At 41.3% G+C, this 27,627-nt stretch overlaps 1 long non-coding RNA gene, 1 other non-coding gene and 1 pseudogene across 2 annotated transcripts in view; 1 reads left to right on the top strand and 2 right to left on the bottom strand.

Moving 5' to 3' along the window:
* The window catches only part of LOC127432194 (uncharacterized), a 494,148-nt gene that overhangs the window by 442,122 nt on the left and 24,399 nt on the right, over window positions 1-27,627 (top strand). The gene's annotated exons all lie outside the window — the stretch shown is intronic.
* Window positions 18,152-18,270, bottom strand: LOC127432210 (5S ribosomal RNA). Its single transcript, XR_007895720.1, has one exon. It is a non-coding gene; the product is annotated as a 5S ribosomal RNA (ribosomal RNA).
* LOC127432211 (uncharacterized) lies at window positions 18,906-19,023 on the bottom strand (annotated as a pseudogene).

Here is a 27,627-nt window from a genome sequence, read left to right on the forward strand (position 1 = left end):
TCTTAAACAAAATGCTTTTATGTTTTTTGTCTTGGATGTTGTCTGCCTTATTTCCTATGACAGACAAACACTTTTGGACATTGGTTCTGCAATTGCACACCATAAACTGGACTGTAAATATCTCAATGCCGACCCACTGTTTACAAACACGCCAGCAGAGCCCTTTGTCTGAGCAGCCTGGCCGCAAAAACACAGAAGGAAAAGGGGAAAGAGAGCCGGCGTTCTCATCAGTGTAAGAAGAGCAAATCGACCGAGTATTCTACTGGCAAATGTTCAGTCTCTGGAAAACAAGCTCTGCGAGCTGAGAGCACAGATCTCTTTCCAACGAGAGACGAGGGACTGCTGCATTATCTGCCTTACGGAAACTTGGATGTCTGCTGAGATTCCAGATTCAGCCATCGAACTCGTGGGGTTCTCCGTGCACCGAGCGGACAGAGAGAAAGACCTCTCAGGTTAAAGCAGAGGTGGTAGTGTATGTTTTATCAACAAATCCTGGTGTGATCAAAGGAACGTACATTCTATCAAGTCTTTCTGCTCTCCTGATTTGGAATTTCTCATGCTTTTGTGTCAACCATTCTGGCTACCGAGGGAATTCACAGCGGTCATTATCACTGCTGTGTACATCCCGCCACAAGCTGACACAGACTGTATGTCACTCAAGGAACTGTATGGGAGTATAAGTGAACAGGAAATCGTGCACCCTGAGGCCACGTTCATTGTGACCAGGTACTTTAAAAAAGCCAATTTCAAATCAATTGCACCAAACTACCACCAACACATCAGTTTCAACACACAAGGGGACTGGGTTTTGGACCATTGCTACTCTCCCTTCCGGGATGGCTACAAATCCCTCACCCACCCAACATTTGGCAAATCAGACCACTCTTCCGTTCTACTTCTGGCCGCTTACAGGCAGAAACTGAAACAGAAAGCACCCACCCTCAGAACGATCCAGTGCTGGTCGGACCAATCAGATTCCACGCTACAAGACTGTTTTGATCACGCGGACTGGGAGATGTTCCGGTCCACCTCTGATGATGACATCGAGGTTTACGCTGATAGCGTAACGTGTTTCATCAGAAAGTGTGTAGAGGATGTTGTTCCGACCAAAACAATACAGATCTACACCAACCAGAAGCCATGGATAAATAGCGATGTTCGCACGGCACTTGATGCGCGGACCTCCGCTTTTAATCCCTGGAACGCGGAGGAGCATAAACAAGCCAGTTATGCACTCTGCAAAACTATCAGAGCAGCCAAACTCCAGTACAGGAACAAGATTGAAGGACAGTTTAACACCACCAACTCTATAAGCATGTGGCAGGGAATTAATATCATCACAGACTACAAAGGGAATAAAAACTCTGCCGTGAACCATTCCGGGCCTCATCAGAGCGTGCACGAACCAACTAGCTGGTGTTTTAACGGACATTTTCAACCTTTCCCTCTGCTTGTCTGTGGTCCCAACATGCTTTAAAACGTCCACCATTGTGCCTGTACCAAAGCAATCCAAAATCACTTGCTTAAATGACTGGCGTCCTGTTGCTCCGACCCCCATCATCAGCAAATGCTTTGAGAGGCTAATCAGAGATTACATCTGCTCTGTGCTGCCTGCCTCACTGGACCCATTGCAGTTTGCTTAACGCAACAACCGCTCTGCTGATGATGCCATTGCATCTACACTACACACTGCTCTCTCCCACCTGGAAAAAAGGAACACTTATATGAGAATGCTGTTTGTAGACTACAGCTCAGCATTCAACACCATAGTGCCCTCCAAGCTTGATGTGAAACTCCGGGCTTTGGGCTTAAACAGCTCACTGTGCAGCTGGATCCTGGACTTCCTGTCAAGCAGACACCAGGTGGTTAGAATGGGAAGCAACATCTCATCACAGACCCTCAACACTGGAGCCCCGCAGGGCTGTGTTCTCAGCCCACTCCTGTGTTCCTTGTACACACATGACTGTGTGGCAACACATAGCTCCATTGCCATCAAGTTTGCTGATGATACGACGGTGGTAGGTCTGATCACTGACAATGATGAAACAGCCTACAGAGAGGAGGTGCACACACTGACACGTTGGTGTCAGGAGCACAACCACTCCCTCAATGTCAGCAAGACAAAGAGCTTGTGGTGGACATCAGGAGAAAAGACAGAGAACACAGTCCCATCGCCATCAATGGAGCACCGGTGGAGAGAGTCAGCAGCTTCAAGTTCCTCTTGTCCAGATCACTGAGGAACTCACATAGTCCATCCACATTGAGGCTGTTGTGAAGAAGGATCATCAGTGCCTCTTGTTCCTGAGACGGCTGAGGAAGTTTGGAATGAACCACCACATCCTCACAAGGTTCTATACCAGCACTGTGGAGAGCATCCTGACTGGCTGCATCTCCACCTGGTACGGCAATAGCATTGCCCAAAACCGCAAAGCCCTGCAAAGGGTGGTGGGAACTGCCAGACACATCATCAGAGGTGAGCTTCCCTCCCTCCAGGACATATATACCAGGCGGTGTGTGAAAAAAGCTCGGAGGATCATCAGAGACTCCAGCCACCCGAGCCATGGGCTGATCTCACTGATACCATCAGGCAGGCGGTATCGCAGCATCAAGACCCGCACCAGCCATCTTCATGACAGCTTCTTCCCCCAAGCAATCAGACTTCTGAAGTCATGATCTCTCACGATCAATATACATCAGCACTGCACTTTATTAATCTTATTATCTCACACTGGACTGTCATAATTAACAACACACTGGCAACTGACTATCAACCGACAGCCTGAATGTCAATATAGTACAATACAATCTACTGTATATTTCATATATACTATATATACTATTTTTATTGTATAATGTGTATTCTATATTGTGTGTATTGTATACTGTACATTGTATGTTATTATTTGTATATTGTGTTGTGTGTAATTATGTGTATATTATATATGTAAATTGTGTTGTGTAAATCTGAAGTTTATTGTAAATTGGTATATGTCTCATCACTGTCATGACTGCTATGTTGCTCGGAACTGCACCCAAGACTTTCACCCACTATTGCACTTGTGTATATGGTTGTGTGACAATAAAAGTGATTTGATTTTGATTTGATTTGAATCTTTCTTTCCAGTAGTTAAAAGCTACTGGTTTGGTAAAAGCCATGGACCTAAAAACAGCATAAAAATCCCTCACTTTACACTAATTAAAATACACATTTTCCCCATTAGCCCTTTTTAAATACAACTCTGGCATTTCCTCCTTCTTCCCTTGCTCATTATTTTCAATTCTTTCAATCCACTCTATAGGAATTGCTTTTTTAAAACACTATATTGTCTTTCTAAAGTTCCTCTCCACACCTTTTCTCCACTTTCAGACACTGCATCCATGATCACTTGTATTGGCAAATAACCTTTTATCACCTCATACAACACATCCTTTACTTGTCTCAAACCACCATCCCACAATTTCTTATAATATATGCCTTTACCCTCATTTGCAATGTTTGGATTTAAAAACAATTGTTGCTCTAAAATCTGTGTTCTTCCTTTTGGTAAAATCAGTAGGTTTTCTAAAAACATTCCCCATGATTCAAACACTTCCACATAAAATTCCACAGCTGTTAACATCGAATATTACATCCCATATTAAAATGTCCAACTTTGTTTAAATAATATTCCATGACCCTCTTCCACATATCTGTATTGTCCCTTTCTAAAAAAAAATTCACCACTTTAATCCTCAAAGTTTTCATTCTTAACAACAGATCCTTAATTGTTCCTATTAATGTGTCATATGCAATCTTAGCTCTTTCTTTTCCCCCTAAAAACTTTAACACACATTCCTTTATCCATTTAAAACACACATGGGGTAATGGGGTTACCCCCAGCACATACCAGACCTTAGATAGCATCAGTGTATTTATAACTAAAACTCTCCCCTTCAAAGTCAAATTTCTCACTTGCCAAAATCTCAGCCTCTTCTCGATTCCGTTTAAACTCCCACCCAATTTAAAACATCTGCTTTATCAAAATCACAACCCACCCAAATCCCTAAAATTTTGATATGCCCTGCTTCTTCCTTAAATGGTATGTGCTGTGGTAGTGCATCTACCTATTCTATTGCTCTTAATTTATCTTGTAACATTACAATCTTTTCAATTTCTCCTGTATTAATATTTTCTGCTTCTTTTCTTAACTCATGCTCCAACTCTTTTCTTAACTTGGTTTAATTCAGTCCTTTCACTTTTTGCACACTTTTGCTATACTCTATTGAATAGTTTTTTATATCCCATTTAACATTATCCCACCATATTCTTTTTTCTTCTCCATGCATCCTATTATTTTTTACTTAAATCCAACATCTGCTTAATTCTTTCACAATACAAACTGCTCTTTAAAATTTCTGCATTTAAACTCCATATTCCCCTTCCCCTTTCCACCCTCGTAAAATGAAAAGTCATGTATAAAAAAGTGTGATCGCTAAAACCCACCCCTTTATAATACAAGTTTTTTTATATTTTATCCTATTTCCTCAGTACACAAAATATAATCTATTCTGTTTTGCTTCATTTAATTTAAAACCAATTGTCTTCTTGAAAAATCCCTCCTTGATCCATTTCTTTCTCTCCATAAATCAATTAATTTAAAATCCCCCATCATTTTCTTCAACTCCTCTCTCCCTTTATCCTTTTTAAAAACCATGTTACTCGCAATATCTTATTCAGAAAAAACTGTATTTTTTTTTGTTATTAACATTTATATTGATTCATAAATTAACACAAAAAATACAACAACATCTATATAATGAATCAAAAACTTTAAACATTAAACCCCCACTATATCCCCTCCCCCTACCAAACTCTCAACCCACCCTGACCCCCCCACGAACACCCCTGTGGTCAATAAAATATAGACACACACACAGAAAACTAAAACAACAACATAAAATAACATACAATAATCAAGTATAATAATAATAAAAAACTAAACTCTAAATTACTACATCCACTGCCCCACCTCGAGATTCCCTCAAAAATGCTAAATAATTGCCCCATTTCTTATTGTAAGATTCCCTAACCCCCATCCTAATGCTCGACCCCTCCTCGAAGGCAGCCACCCTCCCCATCTCCGCACACCACTCCGGAAACGAGGGTGCTCCATCTGACTTCCAACTCCTCAAAATAACCTGCCTACCAATCATCACCCTGGTCAAAACCCAGTCCTTCATGTACTTACCTACCAAATCCATGACCTCCCTATCTCCCAAAATACAGAGTCTGGGGCAGAACGAGACCTGAGTGCCCAACATATCACACACAAAACTTTGCACCTTCAGCCAAAATTCTTGTATCTTAAGGCACCCCCAAAAAACATGGATGTGTCTCCATCTTCAGTATGGCATCGCCAGCAGATGGGTGTGTTCTTAAGACCAAGCCTATACAATCTAGTGGGGGTCCAATAAAATCTATGTAAAATCTTAAATTGCATAAGGCGAACCCTTGCAACTCTAGATGCAGACTTTATGTTTTTTAGAATCCTTGCCCACACTCCCTCCTCCAATACCAAGTTTAAATCTTTCTCCCATAATCATTTGAGAGAATTTAAAGCTCTGTCCCCCAGACTATGAATTAACATGGAGTAATACACTGATGCCTCATGACCCTTCCCAAAAGCAGCAATCACCACTTCCAGAGTATCTGCCGCTCTAGGGAGGTGTATGTTACTCCCAAAAACAGAGCAGAGCAGGTGGCACAGCTGTAAATACTTATAAAATTGAGATCTGGGAATCCCAAAATGTTGATTCAAATTTTCAAAAGATCTCAATACTCCACCCTCATACAGGTCACCAAGTGTATTAACCCCCCTCGCAATCCAATCTGACCAACAGAAAGGGGACTTATTAATACATAGTTTAGGGTTCAGCCATATGCTCGAGGCTACATTTAAATAAATATCAGAATTAAACACTCTGGACACTTTTGTCCATATCGAGTGCAAATGCAAAATAACAGGGTGCGACTTAACCTCTCCAGCTAGTTTAATCGAAAGGCTTTGCAGTGGCGAGATAGGGGCATGAACTTCCTTTTCAATACAAAACCAGGGAGGAGCTCTCTCAGGTGGAAGTGACCAATGAACTAAATGTCTAAGACTGAATGCATAATAATAAAATATAATCTTGAGTTAAATTTTGGAATGCAATTCATTTTAATAACATTAACCTTCCCAATCATTGATAAGTGTAATGAAGCCCATCTGTCCACATCATTCGAAAACCTTTTTATTAAGGGATCAAAATTAACTCTGACTAAATCAGACAAATTTGCTGGGAATTTCCCAAATACTTAATTCCCTGTTTGGGCCACTGGAAGGCACCCGGCTGGAAGGCCGTTACTGGACAGTACGCTATCAAAGCCAAAGCTTCGGATTTAGACCAATTGACTTTGTATCCTGAGAATTTGGAAAAGGAGTTAATAATTCTGTGGAGGCAAGGCTCTAGTAGGGTCGGAGACAAATAATAAAATATCATCTGCATAAAGCAGAAGCTTATGCGCCACACCTCCCGCCGTCACCCCTGGAAAATCATCCTCCTTTCTTATCGCGGCTGCTAATGGTTCCATGGCAAGACAGAACAATAATGGGGAAAGAGGGCAACCCTGCCGGGTGCCCCTATCCAGAGTAAAATAATCTGAAATTAACCCATTTGTTTGCACCGCTGCTACAGGGTGTCTATAAAGTAACTTAATCCAACCAATAAATGTACTCCCGAACCCATACCTTTCCAAAATCTTAAAAAGATAATCCCATTCTACCATATCAAACTCCTTTTCGGCGTCAAGAGAGATGGCAGCAACCGGAGATTGATCATTCGCTACTGACCACATGATATTGATGAGACGCCTAATATTATCAGAAGAGCTACAGCCTCGAATAAACCCCACCTGATCTATATGTATAAGTGTTGTCATAACTACAGCCAGAATTTTATACTGGATCAGGGAAATTGGGCGGTAACTTTTACACTCGCTTGGATCTTTGTCCTTTTTTAGAATCAGACTGATCTGGGCTTGTGTCATGGTTGGCGGAAGCTTTCCATTCTTTAATGAATCAGTATAAACTTCTAATAAAATTGGAGCCAGTTCTGTAGCACAAGATTTGAAAAACTCAGAGGAAAAGCCGTCAGGCCCCGGAGCCTTGCCTGTAGGCAAACTCAAAAGGTCCATGAATGCCCACGAGCCCCCACGACAACTTTGCCATCGGGTTGCTCAATTTTGCCTCACAAATTTGTAAGGCAAAATTACATAACAGAAAATAATTTGTAAAATAGACCCAGTCAATAGGAACAATGAACACAAAGAATGTGTAGATTCATTCACAGAACTGTCTCAAAGGTGTGATCTTCCACAAAACAAATTTCAGCTGATATAAAACCATTCAGATTCCTCGGACAGACAAACGAATGTTCAGTGAGCCAGCTGATGAGTGCAGCAGATGACGTAATCATTCCAATGTCCCGTAAAAAAAACTCAACAAAACAAACAGCCAGCAGGAGGAATAAACACGAAGAATGAACAGATTAATCCACAGCTGTTCCAAAGGAGTGTTATTCAATAGAACAAGCTCCAGCCGCTAGGTGGAACCAATACAAAAAGAAACAAAACCGGCATCCCGGTTCACTCGGAGGCTGCATAAAAGTATATACCATGACTTACACAATCCGTCAACTTTATAAAAGACATCCTTTGTGTGAGCAGCATATAGATATTTTGCGGTCATCCATAGTGTCCACTCTCAATCTGTCCGGGAACTTCAATGCAAAAGTAATCTTTCATCAATGCAAAAGTTTCTTTAAGGAAAAGTGTTATTCACAAAACAAGCACCAGCCGCTCGGCAGAGCCAACGCAAAAAACCCAAAATGTGGCCCAGCTTCCTCAAGAGTAAGTATAGCGAGTCAGACCCACTCACATGAGAAACATCCAATGGTTTACTCAGTCATTGATTCTATAAAAGACATTGCCAGATTTGGACATGTAAATACTTTGTGACCGACCTTCGTTTCTATTCTCAGTTTGGCTGGAAACATCAAAGCGAACAAGATCTTTTTCTGATGTAAGAGTTTCTTACATTCCTTGAACCGATCGTGTTTCTCTCTTGTTGAACTCGCAAAGTCCGGGAACACGAAAATATTATGGTTCTTCCAAGAAAGCTTCCCTTTGCTCCTCGCAGCACAAGATCTTTATCGGATGATCTCAGAAATCTGGCCAGAATCGATCGTGGCCTGTCTCCCTCAACAGATCTCCGAGCAGGAATTCTGTGAGCTCACTTGATTTCCAGCTTGTGGCCTGTAATGTCAAGCAGACTCGGGAAAAACTCGTCTAGGAATTTCACCATATCTCTGCCCTCCTTATGCTCAGGAATTCCAACAATTCGAACGTTATTCCTGCGGCTTCTATTTTCAAGATCTTCAAGCTTTTCAAAGAGATGTTCCAGATCAACTTTGGTCGCGGGTGGATTAGCAGTTAATTCCCTCTCCGAAGATTCCAAAAAATCGATCCGTTTTTCAACATCAGTCACTCTTGTACCTAACTCAGAGAATTTTATTTCCATCACCGTAATCGATCGACGTATTACAGTGAGATCCTCCAAGTCAGCAAGAATCTTCGTCAACATCACCAACATGTTGGACAACTGATGCTGGATTCCTTCTCCCGCCACGCCATCCAAATCGAGTCCCCGGTCTGTAGGCCTGTCGGGGCTTTCATCCTGAACACGTAAGTGTCTTTTAATGTCTCCAGAGCCCGAGGATTTTGACTTCTTTACCATGTTTTGCAACAAAGGGCAAATGTGTAACTGGGTGTATCAAATTTCACCAGATTATAACATGAAAATAATTGAAAATTCAGCAAAGTGCGCAGAGCTCGTCGCTCACACGTCTGCTCCTGGCATGTCGTCACGTGACCCCTCCAGAAAAAACAGTATTAAAATCACCCATTAAGATTACTTTTTCCTATCTCCTTAAGTTCAATGACATAATTGTAAAAAATTCCACCTTTTCTTTTTCTTCTGTTGGTGCATGAATATTATACATGTAGGGCTTTACTGGTTATTTAGATCAGTGTTACCATCAGAAATAATTAATAATTATTTCTTTAGTTATTAATTAATATTTAAATTAATTAATTGAATCTAACTCATTAAAACCTCATATGGGGCTCCAGTAAATGTAGTGCACTACGTTTACTAGCGGGTTTGGTTACTAGCAATAATTAATAATTATCAAAGACAATTATTAATAATTAAAATCAATAGAACTTTGATGAGAATCAATGTTAGCTTTTCCTAATCTTTTAAATCAACAATTATCAAAGATAATCGCTAATTGTTAACATCGATGAAACATTAATTAAAATTAACACTAGCTTATTGATCATTCAAATTCAACAATCGTCAAAGATAATTATCAATTATCAAAAATCAATAGAATGTTAATAAGGATTAACATTGATGGGGCACCACCCTGGAATCAGGGACTAATGACCAGATAGTATAACAGTCTCAATATTAGATTGTTTTCTTAGGAAAATCGACATCCGAAGAATATCGATTTTCGTGGAAAAGAAAACAATGAATGAAGGCTTGAATCCGAGCACTGACATCCCGTCAGCATGACACAGGTGTATGCAAAACAAACCAAAACACTTCTCTTTGTAATATAACAGTTTATTTATGCAGTAATATCAACTAATAATTAATACAATGCAGTCAATAAACTTCTGACATACAACTACAAACTAAACAGTGATATGATTAGATATGGAAATCAAAATAATCCTATAACACATGAGGGTGTGTGTGTGAGAGAGCGAGTGTGTTTGTGCGTGCGTGTGTGTGTGTGTAAGGAGGGACGCACACAAAATGGTGGACGTGACTCTCGTGGAGAGTATGTCACATGAGACTTCCGGCCAGAGAATATGGCCGCGAATGTGGGCGGAGAGAAACAAGTCAATGGCGTCTACCAGTTACCGCATGTATCCGCTTGTACGATAGCTTAAAGACAAAGCTGAGCTTTATCACGAAGCTATCTACTAGCCGAAAATATGTCCGAGAATGTTTGTGAGGGATCGCGCGTGTGTGGTTAGTACGAGAGAGAGAGAATAAAGTGACGGCCCCAAAGCCGGTTTCGCGATCGTGGGAGAGAAAGCAGCTGTTAGTTTATCACTCAGAGACATGGTGGATGGCTCGTAAACCATCCCGGTCTTTGATTCTTTAATGGATAAACTCAGTTTGCTGGTCTCACCCACGATGGCGGAAATGCACAACAGTCCAATGTGGATGGACCACAATACAGCAAATCAAATTTGTGATAATTAATACCCTGAGTATTAATAATGAGCGGACATGGCGGTCCGTAAACTATACAAGCAATAACCTTGGTACACAGGAATAACACACTATAATATTCTATCTCTGCCCAGACATAAACCTCTTACTTGAATCGCATGAGGATGCAGAATGTGTGTTCATCCGTCCTTTAACTCAGACTCGGTTCCTTGAGGCTCAGGTGATGACGGGAGGCCATTTCCTCGCTCTGTCGGCGGGCGGTATGGCTGCTGATTCTCGGCGGGCTGGCGGAGAAATTAGCGACGTCGCCTTGATTGAAGATGGAAGAGAAATCTTTTATCTCTTCACTTCTGTAGGCAAACTGATGAAGATGCGGATTGTTCAGCGGTCTCCTTCGGATCCATTAGAGTGTTCGGTGGAACACAGAGTAATCTCAACTCGTCCAGCAAGATGGAGATTGTATGGCCACAGTTTCAAGTCGGACGTTACTTCCTTGTGCCACGAGGCTGCACCTGAGTGCAGCGATGAGCTGCGTCTACACGCGGCGAGCAAAGTTGCTGGAAGCAAATCCCGGAAGCATTTCAGAGGTATTTCTACTCCTGATGATGTCGTGGTTGAGGGACGTTCTGTTGTGTGCCTCATCCAATAGGAGTTGAGAGTTCGATCCTTTAGTGAGCAAGGCTTCATGGGATTTGTAGTCTATTTTGGACTCCCTTTGTTTGATTTTGGCGCAGTTTTTATCAGTAAGATTTATGACTTGTTATGTGGGGGCCTGAGTTAGGTTTTATGACTGTGTTAGGCCTGCCTTCTATCTGACTACATGAGGCCCAACATTCCCCCCTTTGGTCTGAAGAGTTGGTTGTTGTCCAGCATCTTTAGAGCAACTGAAGGGCCGAACAGTTCTTGTTGGTTCACAGTAACCTGTGGGTTACGCCATCCATGTATTCCTGATAGGAAAGAAAATGGTTGCACAGTCCATAAAGTTCATTACAGTTCACAGAGGCTTTATCGTCTGGACAGAGATTGAGGCACATCTGGGCATAGAAATTCTAGCTAAATCTAAAACTACATTCATCACACATAAACATTTCAAGTTATTGGAAGGCACAGCATTAACCGTAACACAATCCTTTGTTGTTCTTTGGTCATAACACAAAATCAAAGTAGAACCTGACCTTGGTTACTAGGAACAAAATGTTAGAGGAAAGGAGGGTTAAAGGTTAAAATGCTTATCCTTGGAAATGATTGGGGTTAACCTGTGGGATGGGCTCAGACTGGTGTGTAAAACGTGGCTGTACAAGGAGTGAGTCCAGTCTGGCCTGTAGGTGTTGAATGTACCTGTACATGGCGTGTGCAATAATTGCGATGGTGATCCAACCACTAAGGAGGAGCCAGAGGGCAACCAAACTGATAGGGTGTTCTCCGTAAGATGACGATCTGCTTATGTGACTAGGAAATATAGTGGTCAAGCCAGTCGGTTTGAGACTGAACTTCACTAATTTCATCCCTTCAGCCTGAAGCTGCTGTCAAAGGGTGTCATCAATGGTGAGGCTGTGACCTCTAAATGCGTCCATGATCTCAGTTTCTGTGTCATGTTTGTCGACGTTGAGATGATGGAGGAAAATGTCATCAATGTGCATGGTGGCTCCTTGGGGAACCATTAAGAACACTGTTTGGTTTGGTAGCCTTAATTTAGTGGCTGTATCATGGCAGTCGTATAATTTCGGTGGCTGGTGTTAACGAGCCAGCGATTGCCTGCTCGGTCTACCCTTGTCTCTGTTCCTTCATCTTTGATGGACATGCTACCTTGACACTTGTTCATGGAATTCGGCTCTTAGGCCGCAGAGGTAGTTAGTCACCTCTCTAACAAAGGGGTTGCATTTGGACAAACCCAATGAATGTCCTTTGTCTTGGTACACATGTTAAGATTAGGGATAAGGTAGAGCGAGGTTCCCTCATCATGGTAGGCGAGTGTTGGTGGTGTTTTGAGGTGAATGTGTGCATTACCTCTCTGAAAACCAACATTAAATACGGACTTTAGTCTATATATATTCTGCCTATGACGGTAGATTGAGGGTAAATCCTATTTTGAGGTTCTGAGGATTTACATGGATTGGAATTTCAATGCCAAAACTATATGCCAGGTGTGCGTATGGCTCCCTGGCTAATGGGATCTTTGAGCTGCTTACGCCACTCTGGGCTTGGAAATAATTGTCCCCCCTCCGTGATGTGGAATCAGTCAGTTTGAAAGGCATGGTGGCGTGACTGAAAACTGACTGGGAGGGGGGGCAACTGTAAGGAGGGGCACCTGCATCCAAACAGCGGGCCGCTGGAGGAGCTTGAAAGGTGTCTTGGAGGACGAAGTCAGAGACTGTACCACTAGAGGCAGCTCGGCTCCTAGCGTGTGTCCCTGGGTTTCTCAGGGGCACATTTCTACGCATAGCACTAAAGGGGCCCTCTTCTATGTCAGATGTTGTGCTGTGCATTTCAGCTGCACTTACCTGATCTGACTCTACTCTTAGCTGGGCAGCTTGAAGCTGCCTGCGCAGGGTTTCGTTTTCCTCCTGCATCTGGGTATTATCTTCCTGTACCTGGACTTTCTCAGCCTGGGTGCACCTAACGTCTTGATGCAGAAATTTTCATTCTGCACCGCTTGGTAGCTGCTCTGCAGCTGGGCGAGCTGGGCCTGGTGCTCTGCGGTTTGCAGTTGGGTTTTGCGGTGATGAAGGAGGAACATTTGGCCCACTAGGTCCAGGATTGTGCGCTTTGGCTTCCCGACCGGATTGTTGACATAATCAACTAGTTCCTGCAATGCTTCATCACAATGACTAATATTGTAGCCGTTAAGGTTATCTCTCTCCTCTACGGAGAGACGGAGGACAGCAGCGACTACCTCTTGCAGTGCTGGGTCGACTGACCTCTGCGGAGCTTCAGCTCCAGTCACACGGGGTGATTGGTGACTCATTTTACTGGGACAGTAAAAATTCTTGTGACACAGTGGCTCTGATAGCTTGTTGTTTTACAGTTGCTATAATGCTGACACAAACACACAGGTGAGAGGCTTCGACCTGTGGCTTACGGTCTACTGTTATGTAATGTGCAAATTTCACTGCGTTCTCTCTTTGGTGGATGTCAATGAAGTGACTTGGCACCTCTCTGTAACATCTAGATGAAAGCGTTAGGAGTTAAATAACAACAGCAGGTTTTAAACAGACTATCGTAAATTTACCAACCCCTAATTCACTCTTAAGAGCACTTTCACATCATACTGGCTTATGTTTGGCAAGTTGTGAGAAGTCAATTTTCAAGCAGAACCAAACTTTGAAGTAATGATTCAAGTTATTACTTTGGATTCTTATGCATACACACTGTAACAAACCTGGCACGTAGGATGCCTCACACGGGGCACCAATTATTATGTAGGGCTTTACTGGTTGTTTAGATCAGTGTTACCATCAGAAATAATTAATAATTATTTCTTTATATTTAAATTAATTAATTTAATCTAACTCATTAAAACCTCATATGGGGCTCCAGTAAATGTAGTGCACTACGTTTACTAGCGGGTTTGGTTATTAGCAATAATTAATAATTATCAAAGACAATTATTAATAATTAAAATCAATAGAACATTGATGAGAATCAATGTTAGCTTTTTCTAATCCTTTAAATCAACAATTATCAAAGATAATCGCTAATTGTTAACATCGATGAAACATTAATTAAAATTAACACTAGCTTATTGATCATTCAAATTCAACAATCATCAAAGACAATTATCAATTATCAAAAATCAATAGAATATTAATAAGGATTAACATTGACGGGGCACCACCCTGGAATCAGGGACTAATAACCAGATAGTATAACAGTCTCAATATTAGATTGTTTTCTTAGGAAAATCGACATCCGAAGAATATCGATTTTCGGAAAAAAAAAAAAAAACAATGAATGAAGGCTTGAATCCGAGCACTGACATCCCGTCAGCATGACACTGGTGTATGCAAAACAAACCAAAACACTTCTCTTTGTAATATAACAATTTATTTATGCAGTAATATCAATTAATAATTAATACAATGCAGTCAATAAACTTCCGACTTACAACTACAAACTAAACAGTGATATGATTAGATATGGATATCAAAATAATCCTACAACACATGAGAGTGTGTGTGTGAGAGTGAGTGTGTGTGTGTGTGTGTAAGGAGGGACGTGCACAAAATGGCGGACGTGACTCTCGTGGAGAGTATGTCACGCGAGACTTCCGGCCAGAGAATATGGCCGCGAATGTGGGCGGAGAAAAACCAGTCAATGGCGTCTTCCAGTTACCGCGTGTATCCGCTTGTACGATAGCTTAGGGACAAAGCTGAGCTTTATCACAAAGCTATCTACTAGCCAAAAATGTGTCCGAGAATGTTTGTGAGGGATCGCGTTCGTGTGTGTGTGTGGTTAGTACGAGAGAGAGGGAGAGAGAGAATAAAGTGACGGCCTCAAAGCCGGTTTCGCGATCGTGGGAGAGAAAGCAGCTGTTAGTTTATCACTCAGAGATGCGGTGGATGGCTCGTACACTGCCCCGGTCTTTGATTCTTTAGTGGATAAAGTCAGTTTGCCGGTCTCACCCGCGATGGTGGAAATGCACAACAGACCAATGTGGTTGAACCACAATACAGCAAATCAAATTCGTGATAATTAATACCCTGAGTATTAATAATGAGCAGACATGGCGGTCCGTAAACTGTACAAGCAATAACCTTGGTACACAGGAATAACACACTATAATATTCTATCTCTGCCCAGACGTAAACCTCTTACTTGAATCGCATGAGGATGCAGAATGTGTGTTCATTCGTCCTTTAACTCAGACTCGGTTCCTCGAGGCTCGGGTGATGATGGGAGACCGTTTCCTCGCTCTGTCGGCGGGCGGTACGGCTGCTGATTCTCGGCTGGCTGGCGGAGAAATTAGCGACGTCGACTTGATTGAAGATGGAAGAGAAATCTTTTATCTCTTCACTTCTGCAGGCAAACGGATGAAGATGCGGATTGCTCGGCGGTCTCCTTCGGATCCGTTAGAGTGTTCGGTGGAACACAGAGTAATCTCAACTCATCCAGCGAGATGGAGATTGTATGGCCACAGTTTCAAGTCGGACGTTACTTCCTTGTGCCACAAGGCTGCACCTGAGAGCAGCGATGAGCTGCATCTACACACGGCCTGCAAAGTTGCTGGAAGCAAATTCCGGAAGTATTTCAGAGGTATTTCTACTCCTGATGATGTCATGGTTGAGGGACGTTCTGTTGTGTGCCTCATCCAATAGGAGTTGAGAGTTCGATCCTTTAGTGAGCAAGACTTCATGGGATTTGTAGTCTGTTTTGGACTCCCTTTGTTTGATTTTGGCACGGTTTTTATCAGTAAGATTTACGACTTGTTAGGTTGGGGCCTGAGTTAGGTTTTATGACTGTGTTAGGCCTGCCTTTGTCTTCTATCTGACTACATGAGGCCCAACATACATAATGAACTTCTCATCCCCCTTCTCTACTTCCACTGCAATACTTTTTCCAATTCCATCATTAAAAACCAAGGTTTCTTTTTACATGAATCTCTTTTGATTAAAACAGCTATTCCCTTCCCTGATTTCTCATCATCATTGTAACAATATATATTCCCATCCCATACATTTTCAAACCTCCTGACATATTTACTTCTCCAATTTGTTTCTTGCAATACAATAACATCTGCTCCTCTACAGAGTACCTAAATTTTTTCAAATGTTTCCACATTCACCTCTCGCATTAAAATATAAAAATTGTAAAAACATACAAACAAAAAATAAATAAGTAAAAAATAAAATAAAACCAATTATTTATTTTTTCAGTCCACCTCCATCCCCATCAACACTTCAAACCTATTCATCCCACTCTCCATGTCTTTTATTATTTATTTTCTTAAAAGTCTTTTCCTTGCACCCTCAATATTTGGTGTTACCTTCAAATTCTCCTTCTATTTCTTCCCCCTCTTTCTTTTTTGCATTCCTCTTCTCCTTACTACTCCTCCTCCTCCTCCATGTCCTGTTCTTCGCAGTATTCACTACTTCTCCCCAGGCTCTCAGTTTTATCACTAGTCTTTTGTTCCATTTCCCATTTTGTCAAAGTTTCTTTTTCCAAACAAAGTCTGCTTCTTGTCTTTGTCCTTCCTCCTCCTCCTCCATCGAGCATTCACATTTCCTTCTTACTTTCCTATACTCCGGGCACTTCACCTCATCGCAGTCCCTCGCAAAGTGCTCCTGCTCTCCACACTGGAAGCATTTAAATTCAGGGCATTCTTTCAGTATATGTCCTGGATTTATATACAATCGACAGGTTTTAACCTGACAATCATGTCTGATCCGGAAATACTGCGTCCTCTCTGCCATTTCAAATTTACTGCTGTATAGCAGAGATAAAACTTCCTTCAGAACTTTTACCTTGACATACCTCGTGCCATTTGTTATATTGGTGCCTGGATATGTTCTCCTCTTTATTCTGGATGAGTCACTCCCCATGCCGCCAATTTGTTCAAAATATATATATATATATTTTAATATATATAAAATATCTTTGTCGTCAATATACGCAGGCAAATGCATAAAGGAAACTTCATACTCCCTCATTTGCAGTTTTTTTATTTCACAAAACTTCTGTCTAATTATCAGTCCTTCTTCTAGCTTATCACATTCCTCTTCATTAATCAACATTATCTCATATTCCTTTGCTTGTCATGGTCTTACTGCTAGAATCTTGCCTCCTCCGTTTTTTCCCGTCACTGCTGTAATAATATCATCCACTTTCCCATCTCTCACCTCTTCCAAATCCACAATTATTGTTGCCTCTTTAGAATAAAACCTTTTCCTTAGCGTCAAGTCCTGTCCTTGCCGATGTCTTAAATTGTTTTCCTGGTCAAAATCTTTACATTTCTCTCCTGCCTTTTCCATGTCTTTGCAATGTGATCCATCCATTTTTTAAAGAAAATGTAAACAAAAAACTCCCCAGACAGCCTAAGCTGCTGGGAAGTACTTAAATTTAACAAAAAACAAACAAACTAACAAAACAAAAACTGTTTAAACAAATTAAAAAGAATCAAACAATACTCTCTCACCAACTGCAGCCAACTAACTTCCTGGATCGTACCAAGATCGGGCGTGCTCAGGGTGGTATGGCCGTAAGCGAGAGCTGCTGCTACCAGCAGGCTATTTAAAGTAAGCCCACTGTGCGCATCCCTATGCTGCTGTCCCCTCATTGACACATGTCTTGTGCTGCAGCTTAAAAAAAGGAACAGCAGACCCTTTCCTCTCAGATGTTGTTTTGTTGTTGAAAAGTGAAGTGCCTCTCTCCTCAATCAGTTTCATTGGAACCATCCACAACACCTTTTCCTGCATACCTGTGCCATAGCTTCCATGTTGTTTGCTAAAAGAGGGCATTCTCAGCTGCACAACTAAATGCTCAACATGTAACACTAAGCCAGTGGCCAAAACAAACTCTTCTCTACTTAAAAAATGACCTCAGCACATTTTCTTTCGAAAGTATTCATCAAATTTGCAGCAGCACAGCACTTTGTTTGCAATTTCCTGCTCTTTATGTTGCTGTCAAGAAGGAGCAAAAAATAAAAATAGCCTCTCTACTGCCCCCTGGAGGAGGCAAGAAAAAGGAGCAGGCTGTCCTTTGCCACAGAGAAAGCTAAATGAAAGAAAATCAATCAATCAACCAACCAATTTCCAAGGATAAATAAATAAATCCCAGTTAAGCCAGGGGGCGTGTATGAGTTAAAACAAATGAGGATAAGCAAAAGCTTACAGCACCTGGCATTCCCAGGCGGTCTGCCATCCAAGTACTAACCAGACCCAACCCTGCTTAGCTTCCGAAATCAGAGGAGATCGGGCATGCTCAGGGTGGTATGGCCGTAAGCGTTAGCTGCTGCTACCAGAAAGCTATTTAAAGCAAGCCCACTATGCTGCGCATCCCTACACTGCTCTCCCCTCATTGATACATGTCTTGTGTGGCAACTTGAAAAAAGGAACAACAGACCCTTTCCTCTCAGATGTTGTTTATTTTTTTGTTTGTTTTGTTGTTGAAAATTGAAGTGCCTCTCTCCTCAATCAATTTCATTGGAGATGTCCATAATGCCTTTTCCTGCATACCTGTGCCATAGCTTCCATGTGGTTTGCTAAAAGAGGGCATCCTCAGCTGCACAATTAAATGCTCAACACGTAACAATAAGCCAGTGGCCAAAGCAAACTCTTCCCTACTCAAAAAATGACCTCAGCACACTTTCTTTCGAAAGTGTTCACCAAATTTGCGGCAGTGCAGCACTTTGTTGGCACATTCCTACTTTGTATGTTGCTTTCAAGAGGTAGCAAAAAATAAAAATAGCCTCTCTACTTCCCCCTGGAAGAGACAAGAAAAAGGAGCAGGCTGTCCTTTGCCACAGAGAAAGCTAAATGAAAGAAAATCAGTCAATCAACCAACTAATTTCCAAGGATAAATAAATCCATGTTGAGCAAGGGGGGAGTGTATAAGTTAAAACAAACGAGGAAAAGCAAAAGGTTACAGCACCTGGTATTCCCAGGTGGTCTCACATCCAAGTACTAACCAGGCCCAACCCTGTCTACCTTTCAAGATCGGATGAGATCGGCGTGCTCAGGGTGGTATGGCTGTAAGCGAGAATTGCTGTTTACTAGCAGGCTATTTAAAGCAAGCCCACTGCACGCATTCCTAAAGTATCCCTACACTGCTCTCCCCTCATTGACACATGCTTTGTTTTGCAGCTTAAAAAAGGAACATCTGACCCTTTCCTCTCAGATGTTGTTTATTTATTTATTTTTGTTGTTGTTGAAAAGTGAAGTCCGGACAGTCCTTCATCACATGATCTGGGCTCATACACAGCCTACAGGTTTTTATCCGATGGCTGTGCATCACACGAAAATATTGTGAACCCTCTGCCATTTCCATTCTGGTGCTGTAAGGAATGGACACTGCCTCCCTCGGAAACCTTACTTTCACAATCTGGTTCCATCCTCAATGTTCGAACCTGGATACACTCTCCTCTAGTTTATTTAAAATGTCCTCATCATCCATGTAAGCAGGCAGATGCATGAAAGAAACGACATAGTCTCTGTTATGCAATTTTTTAACCTCACAGTTCGTACCTTTAATTATCAGTCCATCCATTAACTCCTCCATGTCTTTCTCCCTTTCTAAAGTAATCTCGTATTCCTTTTATTGTTTTGGCCTCACCGCCAAAATTTTTGCCACTCCAATTTTCTCCGTCACCACTTTGATAAGGTCCTCTTCTCTCGCATCATGCATGTCTGCTAAATCCACCATCACTGTTGCTTCTTCCATTTATACTCTTTTTTCATTCCTTCTCTGGCTTCTTTGTCCTTTCCGTTCCCATCTCTTTGTCGTTTAACCAGTCCATTGTCATCTCGCCGTCTTGTTTCTCCTGCTATTGCCGTGTCCGTTGCCGATGATCCATCCATTTTTACTTATCCTCAAAACGAAAACAAAAACACGCAAAACAAAACTTCAGTTCCCCCCAAACAGCATATGCTGCTGGGAGGGTAAACTTAAAACAAAAACAGGCCCTTTAACTGCACATTCATCAGTTTCAGATATTAGTAAGTTTTAGATTAAGTCCTTATAGATTTTCGACTCACCGTTTAGCCCCAGTCAATTAAGTTCTGTTTTACAGATTCTCGGTCCTACTCTTAGTATTCCCGGTTAATTCTACTTGGCTAAGTTCTATTTTAGATTCTCGGTCCGCCGTTTAGCCTTTTACCAGGTAATAGTAATACATTCAAACAATCCAATTAAACTAATAAATCAAACTCAAAGCTATCAGTGAACCAAGCATAATAATAATAATTAAAGTTGCATTCCATTCAAACATTTACCAAACATAAGAAATTCAAATTGCAATTACCTGGTAATGAAAAACTACACACAATGTTTACTGTGTGGGTCATCTGGCTACAGAGGCTTGGTAGAGAAAACTACACACAGCAATTGTGTGGGATATCTGAATACAGATTCGCTGATTCCTTTGTCATCTCTCCTTAAATACCAAAACGATTCTATTGTTATTTCAGATGTGTGTGTTTGATGTTATCCAGGATTTGGTTTACAATTTAGGAGTTTGAAGGTAGACCTCTGAAATTTGTGATTGAGTGTTTGACTGATGTTTACAAAGAATGCACCTAATCTGCATACAGCATCTGGTCTGGGAGAGGGGTCATGCCCCTGAAAGAATACAGTATTTTACTAAGTTCTTAAATCTTACTTGTGATTTGACTTTGCTGAAAGGGAATGAGACCGTTTTACCAGTTGCACTGAGACATCTTGAATGATACCAAACATGTATGATCAGAAAACATTTTACATTACAGAACAGGATAAGTCATAACTTAGTTTTTGGTGTCCTTAAAGTGACCTGAGGTGAGAGAGAGAGAGAGAGAGAGAGAGAGAGAGAAGATGTGAGTGTGATTTGCGTTTTATGGTCCCCAATCAGTGGGGTGTGTTTTCTCAGGTGGAGATGCTCCTCTGTGTGAGAGTTTTATGACATTGTTTCTCACAGAGTTCTTTGACTTTTACCAGAAGTGATGCAGACAATTTTGTGCCAGTTTTACAAATTTCATCAAATATTTCCTTTAAAACCGGTACAAAAATATTCTTAAACCCCTTATAAATTTCTCCCGGTAGCCCATCTATACCTGGGCTCTTCCTATTGTTTAATTTAAGAATAGCATCTTCTATTTCCTCAGGTTCAATTTCACCATCGCATAATTTCTTATCGTCTTTGGGTAATTCAGCTTCTATTTGTGCTAATAAAAAATTTGTTTCTTCCTTTTTGACTTCTCCCTTCTTAAAAAGATCCTCATAAAAATCTCTCACTTCTTTTAAAATCCCTTTGGTTTCTTTAGCTTTTCGTCCATCTTTCCCTATTACTTCCTTTATTATTTCTTCTTTTTGCCTGGTTTTCTCTAAATTAAAAAAAAAAAACCTAGTACATTTTTCTCCTTCAACTAATTTAGCCTTGTTTCTAAGCATTGCCTCCTTAAATTTTATTTCTTCTATTTGTTTTAAATTTTCCTCCAAATCTATTTATTTTGCTAATATCTTCATTTTCTTTATTCATCTTCTCAGCTATCTGAATCCTCACCTCCTTTTCCTTACTCCTCCTGACTTTTTGAACCAAATTGCAATATTCTATTGTGTATTTCTTAATATCATATTTTAAATTATCCCACCAAATTCTTTTATCTTCTTTATACATTTTACTTTCTTTCTCTCTAAATATTATACTCTCTATTTGTGTTTTATAAGACTCATCTTTTAACACTTCTGTATTTAGTACCCACTCCCCTTGTCCCCTTTCTTCTTCATTAAAATCTAACTGCACCATTACAATTTTATGATCACTTAAAATGGTTATTTTATAAAACACCTTTTGTATAAATTTTGCTAAAAGCCTATTGCATAAAATTAGATCTATTCTGCTTTGGCATAAAAAATCTTTGACTACCTGCTATCTAGAAAACTCCCTTATCCCTCATTTCTCTTTCTCCATAAATCTATCAGCCCATGTTCTTCCATTAATTTTTTTAGTTCCTCTCTCCTGCTATCAGATTTAAAAACCATTCCTTTTGCGATATCCAATCTGCTAAAAATTGTGTTAAAATCCCCCATTAGAATAGTTTTCCCCCACATTTCCATATGCCTAATAATTCTATTGAAAAAGCATGTTTTCTCTTTATTGTCCACAGGTGCATGAATGTTACATAACCATAAATACTCCATATTCCATTTTTGATCATACATCATGATGGCGCCGCGGATGGCCGCCTCGGTGTGGAGCGCTCCTATTGTTTTGTTGTTTTTGTTTATTTGTCCTTTGTTTAGTAATTTTTTCCAGTCAGTTTTACCAGAGATGAACTGCTGAACATTTGACAGCTTATACCAGACAGTCTTTTCCCGGTTTTTGAATATTCAGACATTTTGCTAGACATTTTAATTGGAGGCGCGGCTTTGTTGTTCATGAGATGCAGGCGAGGAAGACGAGCCGGTGTGCTGGTTAAACTCCATCAGCGGGGCTTTCGAATAATGCTGCCGAGCATTCATCCTGCAAATCTCCTCTCTCTTCCTAACAAAACGGACGAACAACATCTCCTCACCTGCACAAACAAGGACTTTTCAACCTCTGCTGCCTTGTGCTTCACAGAAACCTGAGTGAAGCCATTCTGGACAGCGCATTGCATCTGCTGGGCTTCCAGCTGTTCAGAGCGGATCGCATCGTGGAGTTAACGGGGAAAACGAGAGGCAGTGGAACATGCTTTTACATCAATGGAAGTTGGTGTACAAATGAAACAACGTTAAAGAGGATGTGCTGTCCTAATTTGGAAGCGCTCTTTATTAACTGTAAGCCTTTCTACTCGCCGTGGGAGTTTTCCTAGTTTATTCTGGTGAGTGTGTATATCACGCCAAACGCGTGTTTGAATGCAGCGCTGCAACAGCTGGCTGATCAAATCACAGACACGGAACAACAATACCCGGACTCAGTTATTATTATTCTTGGGGATTTTAACAAAGAAAATCTCACACGTGAACTGCTCAAATACCAACAGCACATTACATGCCCCACCAGAGACAGGAACATACTGGATCATTGCTACACAACAATAAAGGATGCATTTCGCTCTGTCCCTAGAGCAGCTTTGGGACTTTCTGATCACTGTCTGGTTCATCTTCTTCCAACCTACAGGCAGAAATTAAAATCAACCAAGCCAGTAGTAAGGACTGTAAAGAGATGGACCAATGAAGCAGAGTGGGAACTACAAGCCTGCTTTTATTGCATGGATTGGAGTGTTTTTGAGGCTGCAGCCACAGACCTGGATGAGCTCACAGATACTGTTACATCATATATCAGTTTCTGTGAGGATATGTGAATTCCTACTATGACTTATTTAAAGTTTAACAACAACAAACCATGGTTTACAGCAGAGCTCAGGCAGCTTCGTCAGGCCAAAGAGGATCTTACAGGGGTGGGGATAAAGTCTTGTACACTCAGGCCAGGAACACACTGAACAAGAAAATCAGAGTGGCTTAAAGAAGATACTCTGAGAAGCTGAAAAACAAGTTTTCAGCTAACGACCCTGCAACAGTTTGGAGTGGCATGAAACAACTCACAAATTACAGGACTCCTACCACCAACCCTGTGGTGGACTAACAACTGGCTGACAACCTGTATGTGTTCTACCGCAGATTTGAAAGGCCCAATCTCACACCCCACACCCACTCTGAACTTCACTTCACACAAACACCAACACCTTCTGCAACCCCTCTCCTCCCCACCCCTGCTACTCAACCTGCACTTAATATCTGTGAAGATGATGTGAGCCGCATCTTTCGGAAACAAAAGATGAAGAAATCTTCAGGCCCAGATGGCGTCTCACCAGCGTGTCTTCGATCCTGTGTTAACCAGCTGGCCCCCATTTTCACACAAATCTTCAATAGATCACTGAAGCAGTGTGAAGTCCCATGCTGCTTCAAACGCTCAATCATTATTCCTGTCCCAAAGAAACCAAAAATCACAGGACTTAATGACTACAGACTTTTCGCCCTGATGTCTGTGGTCATGAAATCATTTGAGAGACTGGTGTTGGCCCACCTGAAGAACATCACTGGACCCTTTCTAGATCCCCTTCAATTTGCTTTTCAAGCAAACAGGTGTGTGGATGATGCAGTCAGCATGGGATTGCATCATATCCTGCAACATCTGGACAGACCAGGGACATATACAATTATTTTTGTGGACTTCAGTTCGGCTTTCAACACAATCATCCTAGCTATACTCCAGAATAAATTACACCAACTCTCTGTTCTCATGTCTATCTGTCAGTGGATTACCAGCTATCTGACAGACAGGCAGCAGCTTGTGAGACAGGGGAAACTCACTTCCATATAGGTATACAATCAGCACTGGTGCCCCCCTGGGATGTGTGCTCTCCCCACTACTCTTCTCCCTCTACACCAATGACTGCATCGCCAAGGACCCCTCTGTCAAGCTCCTGAAGTTTGCAGACAACACCACTGTCATTGGCCTCATCCGAGATGACGATGAGTCTGCATACAGAAGGGAGGTTGAACAGCTGGCTGTCTGGTGCAGTCAAAACAACCTTGAGATGAACACGCTCAAAACGGTGTGGACTTTAGAAGGAACACCCCAATACTGACCCCCTCACCATTCTAAACAGCACTGTGGCAGCAGTGAAGTCATTCAGGTTCCTAGGCACTACCATCTCACAGGACCTGAAGTGGGAGACACACATTGACTCCATTGTGAAAAAGGCCCAGCAGAGGTTGTACTTCCTTCGCCAGCTGAGGAAGTTCAACCTGCCACAGGTGCTGCTGATACAGTTCTACTCAGCGGTCATTGAGTCTGTCCTCTGCACTTCAGTAACTGTCTGGTTTGGTTCAGCTACGAAATCAGACATCAGAAGACTACAAAGGACAATTCGGACTGCTGAGAGGATTATTGGTTGCCCCCTGCCCCCTCCAAGAACTTTACACTTCCAGAGTGAGGAAAAAGGCTGGAAAAATCACTCTGGACCCCACTCACCCTGCCAATTACCTTTTTGAACTGTTGCCTTCTGGCCGAAGCTTCAGAGCTCTGAGCACCAGAACCGTCTATCCATCTCATGAACAGTTAAATTGCCTCATTGAGCAATAACTATGTGCAATACACAGTTCAGTCTTTTTTATATTTATCCAACACATCCAACCTCTTCTGCCATTTCATTCCTCTGAAAAAAAACAAAAACATTTGCACTGTACATAACAGATAACAGATTTGTATTAGACTGCACTACGTATGTGTATGTGTGTATGTATTTATGTGTGTGTCTGTGTGTGTATGTACGTATGTGTATAACAATTTTTTATTTTTTATTATTATCTATGTCTTGCTGCTGTTTTTGTATTGTTTTTGTATTGTTGTACACTGGAAGCTCCTGTCACCAAGACAAATTCTTTGTATGTTTAAGCATACTTGGCAATAAAGCTGATTCTGATTCTGATTTTTACCGTTAAGCATTTCCACTCTATATCACTATACACCATTTCAGCTTTCTCACAAGCTTCTCTCCTGATCATTATAGCTACCCCTCTGCCTTGTCTTCCATCTCCACTATTACAAAAGAGCTCCCCTCTCCACCTCTTTTTAAAATCTCCCATTATTTCCTCTTTCCAATTTGTTTCTTGCAAAACTATTACATTAGCACTTTTACATAGCATTTTTACTTTCTCAAATTTTTCAACCTTCAATAACCCTCTGATACATGCAATATTCCAAAACATTATTAGCAAAAGGTTCATGATCAGTCCCATTGTTCTGAGTCTTCTCCCATTTCCATTAATACCCCATACCTGTTATCTCGGAATTCTTTACTTTTCTTGTCTCTTTTCATTATTTTTCTTAAATTTAACGTTACCTTTTCGACTCTTCTTTTTTGCCTCACCTCCTCCTCCGTGCCTCTCCTCTCCTCTTTCCTTTTCCTGCATCTGCTCCTTCTCTTCCAGGCTTTGCTGTGCAGTGTTTTTTTTCTCTCAGGTTCATCTCTTTGATCTTGTGACTTCCCTTGGACCATACACAGTTCTTTGTCCATCAAAATTTCATCAGCCTCTCTTGCTTGCAAATGCTTTGTTCCCTCGTCAGTGCTGCTCAAGGCCTTCTTCTCCACCTCTTCTACATCACTCTCCTCTTGATTGTCCTCCTCAAACTCCTCTCTTTCCTTTTCTGTATTCCTCCTCTTCTTCATCTCTCATCAAGCATTCAGATTTTACCAGTGCACGACTGCAGTCTGGGCACCTGGCAACGTTGCAATTGCATGCATAATGTCCTTGCTCCTCACATTTGTTACATTTAAAGTCTGGACAGTCTTTGAAGACATGCCCCAGGTCCATACACGTTCTGCATGTTTTTATCTGTTGGTCATGTATCACATGAAAATACTACATTCCTTCTGCCGTCTCGAACTTGACACTGTATGGTAGGGATGATACCTCCTTTGGGAACTTCACTCTCAGGAATCTTGTTCCATCCTCAATGTCTGTGCTCGGATAGTATCGTCTCTTGATTTGGGAATCACTCCCCACATCTCCAGCCTCGCCAATATATCCTCGCTGTCTAAGTAGGCAGGCAAATACATAAACGACAAGATCTGCAAGCTTCTCACTTCACAAATATTCCCTTTCACATTCAGTCCATCCAATAAATCATCGCATACCTCTTCATTCGCCAAAGACAGCTCATAATCGCCAGCCGCACACGGTCTCACTGCAAACAGCTTTCCTGCACCAACCTTCTCGTACACCACTTTAATAACATCCTCTGCTTTTATATTTGTCACTTGCCTGCATTCAATATCATAGTCACCTCTTTCAAGTAAGCTTTCTTCTTGCTTTCCTTGGTTTTATCTTTATCAGAAGCTTTCCTGTTCTTTTCCTTTTCTTTGTCCTTCATAGTGGTTTGCGTATCCTCAATTGTTTGTGTCTTTCTCATCAGTTTGTTGTCTGTCTTCACGGCTTCAATTTGCACTCAGCATTTGCTGGTGGGGAGTACACATTTCAAAATGAAATATAAAGTTAAGAAAATAAAATTGTCTTAATTTCAAACTAAATTAAATAAACAAACTGTAAAGTGGTGAGCCTCTCAACTTCCTGCTTTCTCTTGGATCGTACCAAGTGCTCAGGGTGGTATGGCTATAAGCGAGAGTTGCTGTTACCAGCAGGCTATTTAAAGCAAGTGTGCATCCCTGCACTGCTCTCCCCAACTGAGACATGTCTTTTGCTGCAGCTTAAAAAAGGAACAACAGACCCCTTCCTCTCAGATGTTGTCTATTTTTTTGTTTGTTTTGTTGTTGAAAAGTGAAGTGCCTCCTCTCTTCTCATTCAATTTAACTGGAGCTGTCCACAATGCCTTTTCCTACATACCTGTGCCATAGCTTCCATGTGGTTTGCTAAAAGAGGGCATACTCAGCAGCACAGTTTAATGCTCAACATGTAACAATAAGCCAGTGGCCAAAGCCATTCACTTATTGGAGTGATAGTTTTCTCATGGCTTATTGAAAATAATATAATACATATTTTAGGTGTAGCTTTTGGGCCAGATCTTTGAAAAAATCAAGTAATGAGATTATTTATCAAAATATACCACAGTCAAATTATCTTTGAATACAAACAAGACGTTATTGCTAATATAAACAAAAAC

This window comes from Myxocyprinus asiaticus, chromosome 41 (genome assembly GCF_019703515.2).
Source record: "Myxocyprinus asiaticus isolate MX2 ecotype Aquarium Trade chromosome 41, UBuf_Myxa_2, whole genome shotgun sequence".
NCBI classification, from domain to species: Eukaryota; Metazoa; Chordata; class Actinopteri; order Cypriniformes; family Catostomidae; genus Myxocyprinus; species Myxocyprinus asiaticus.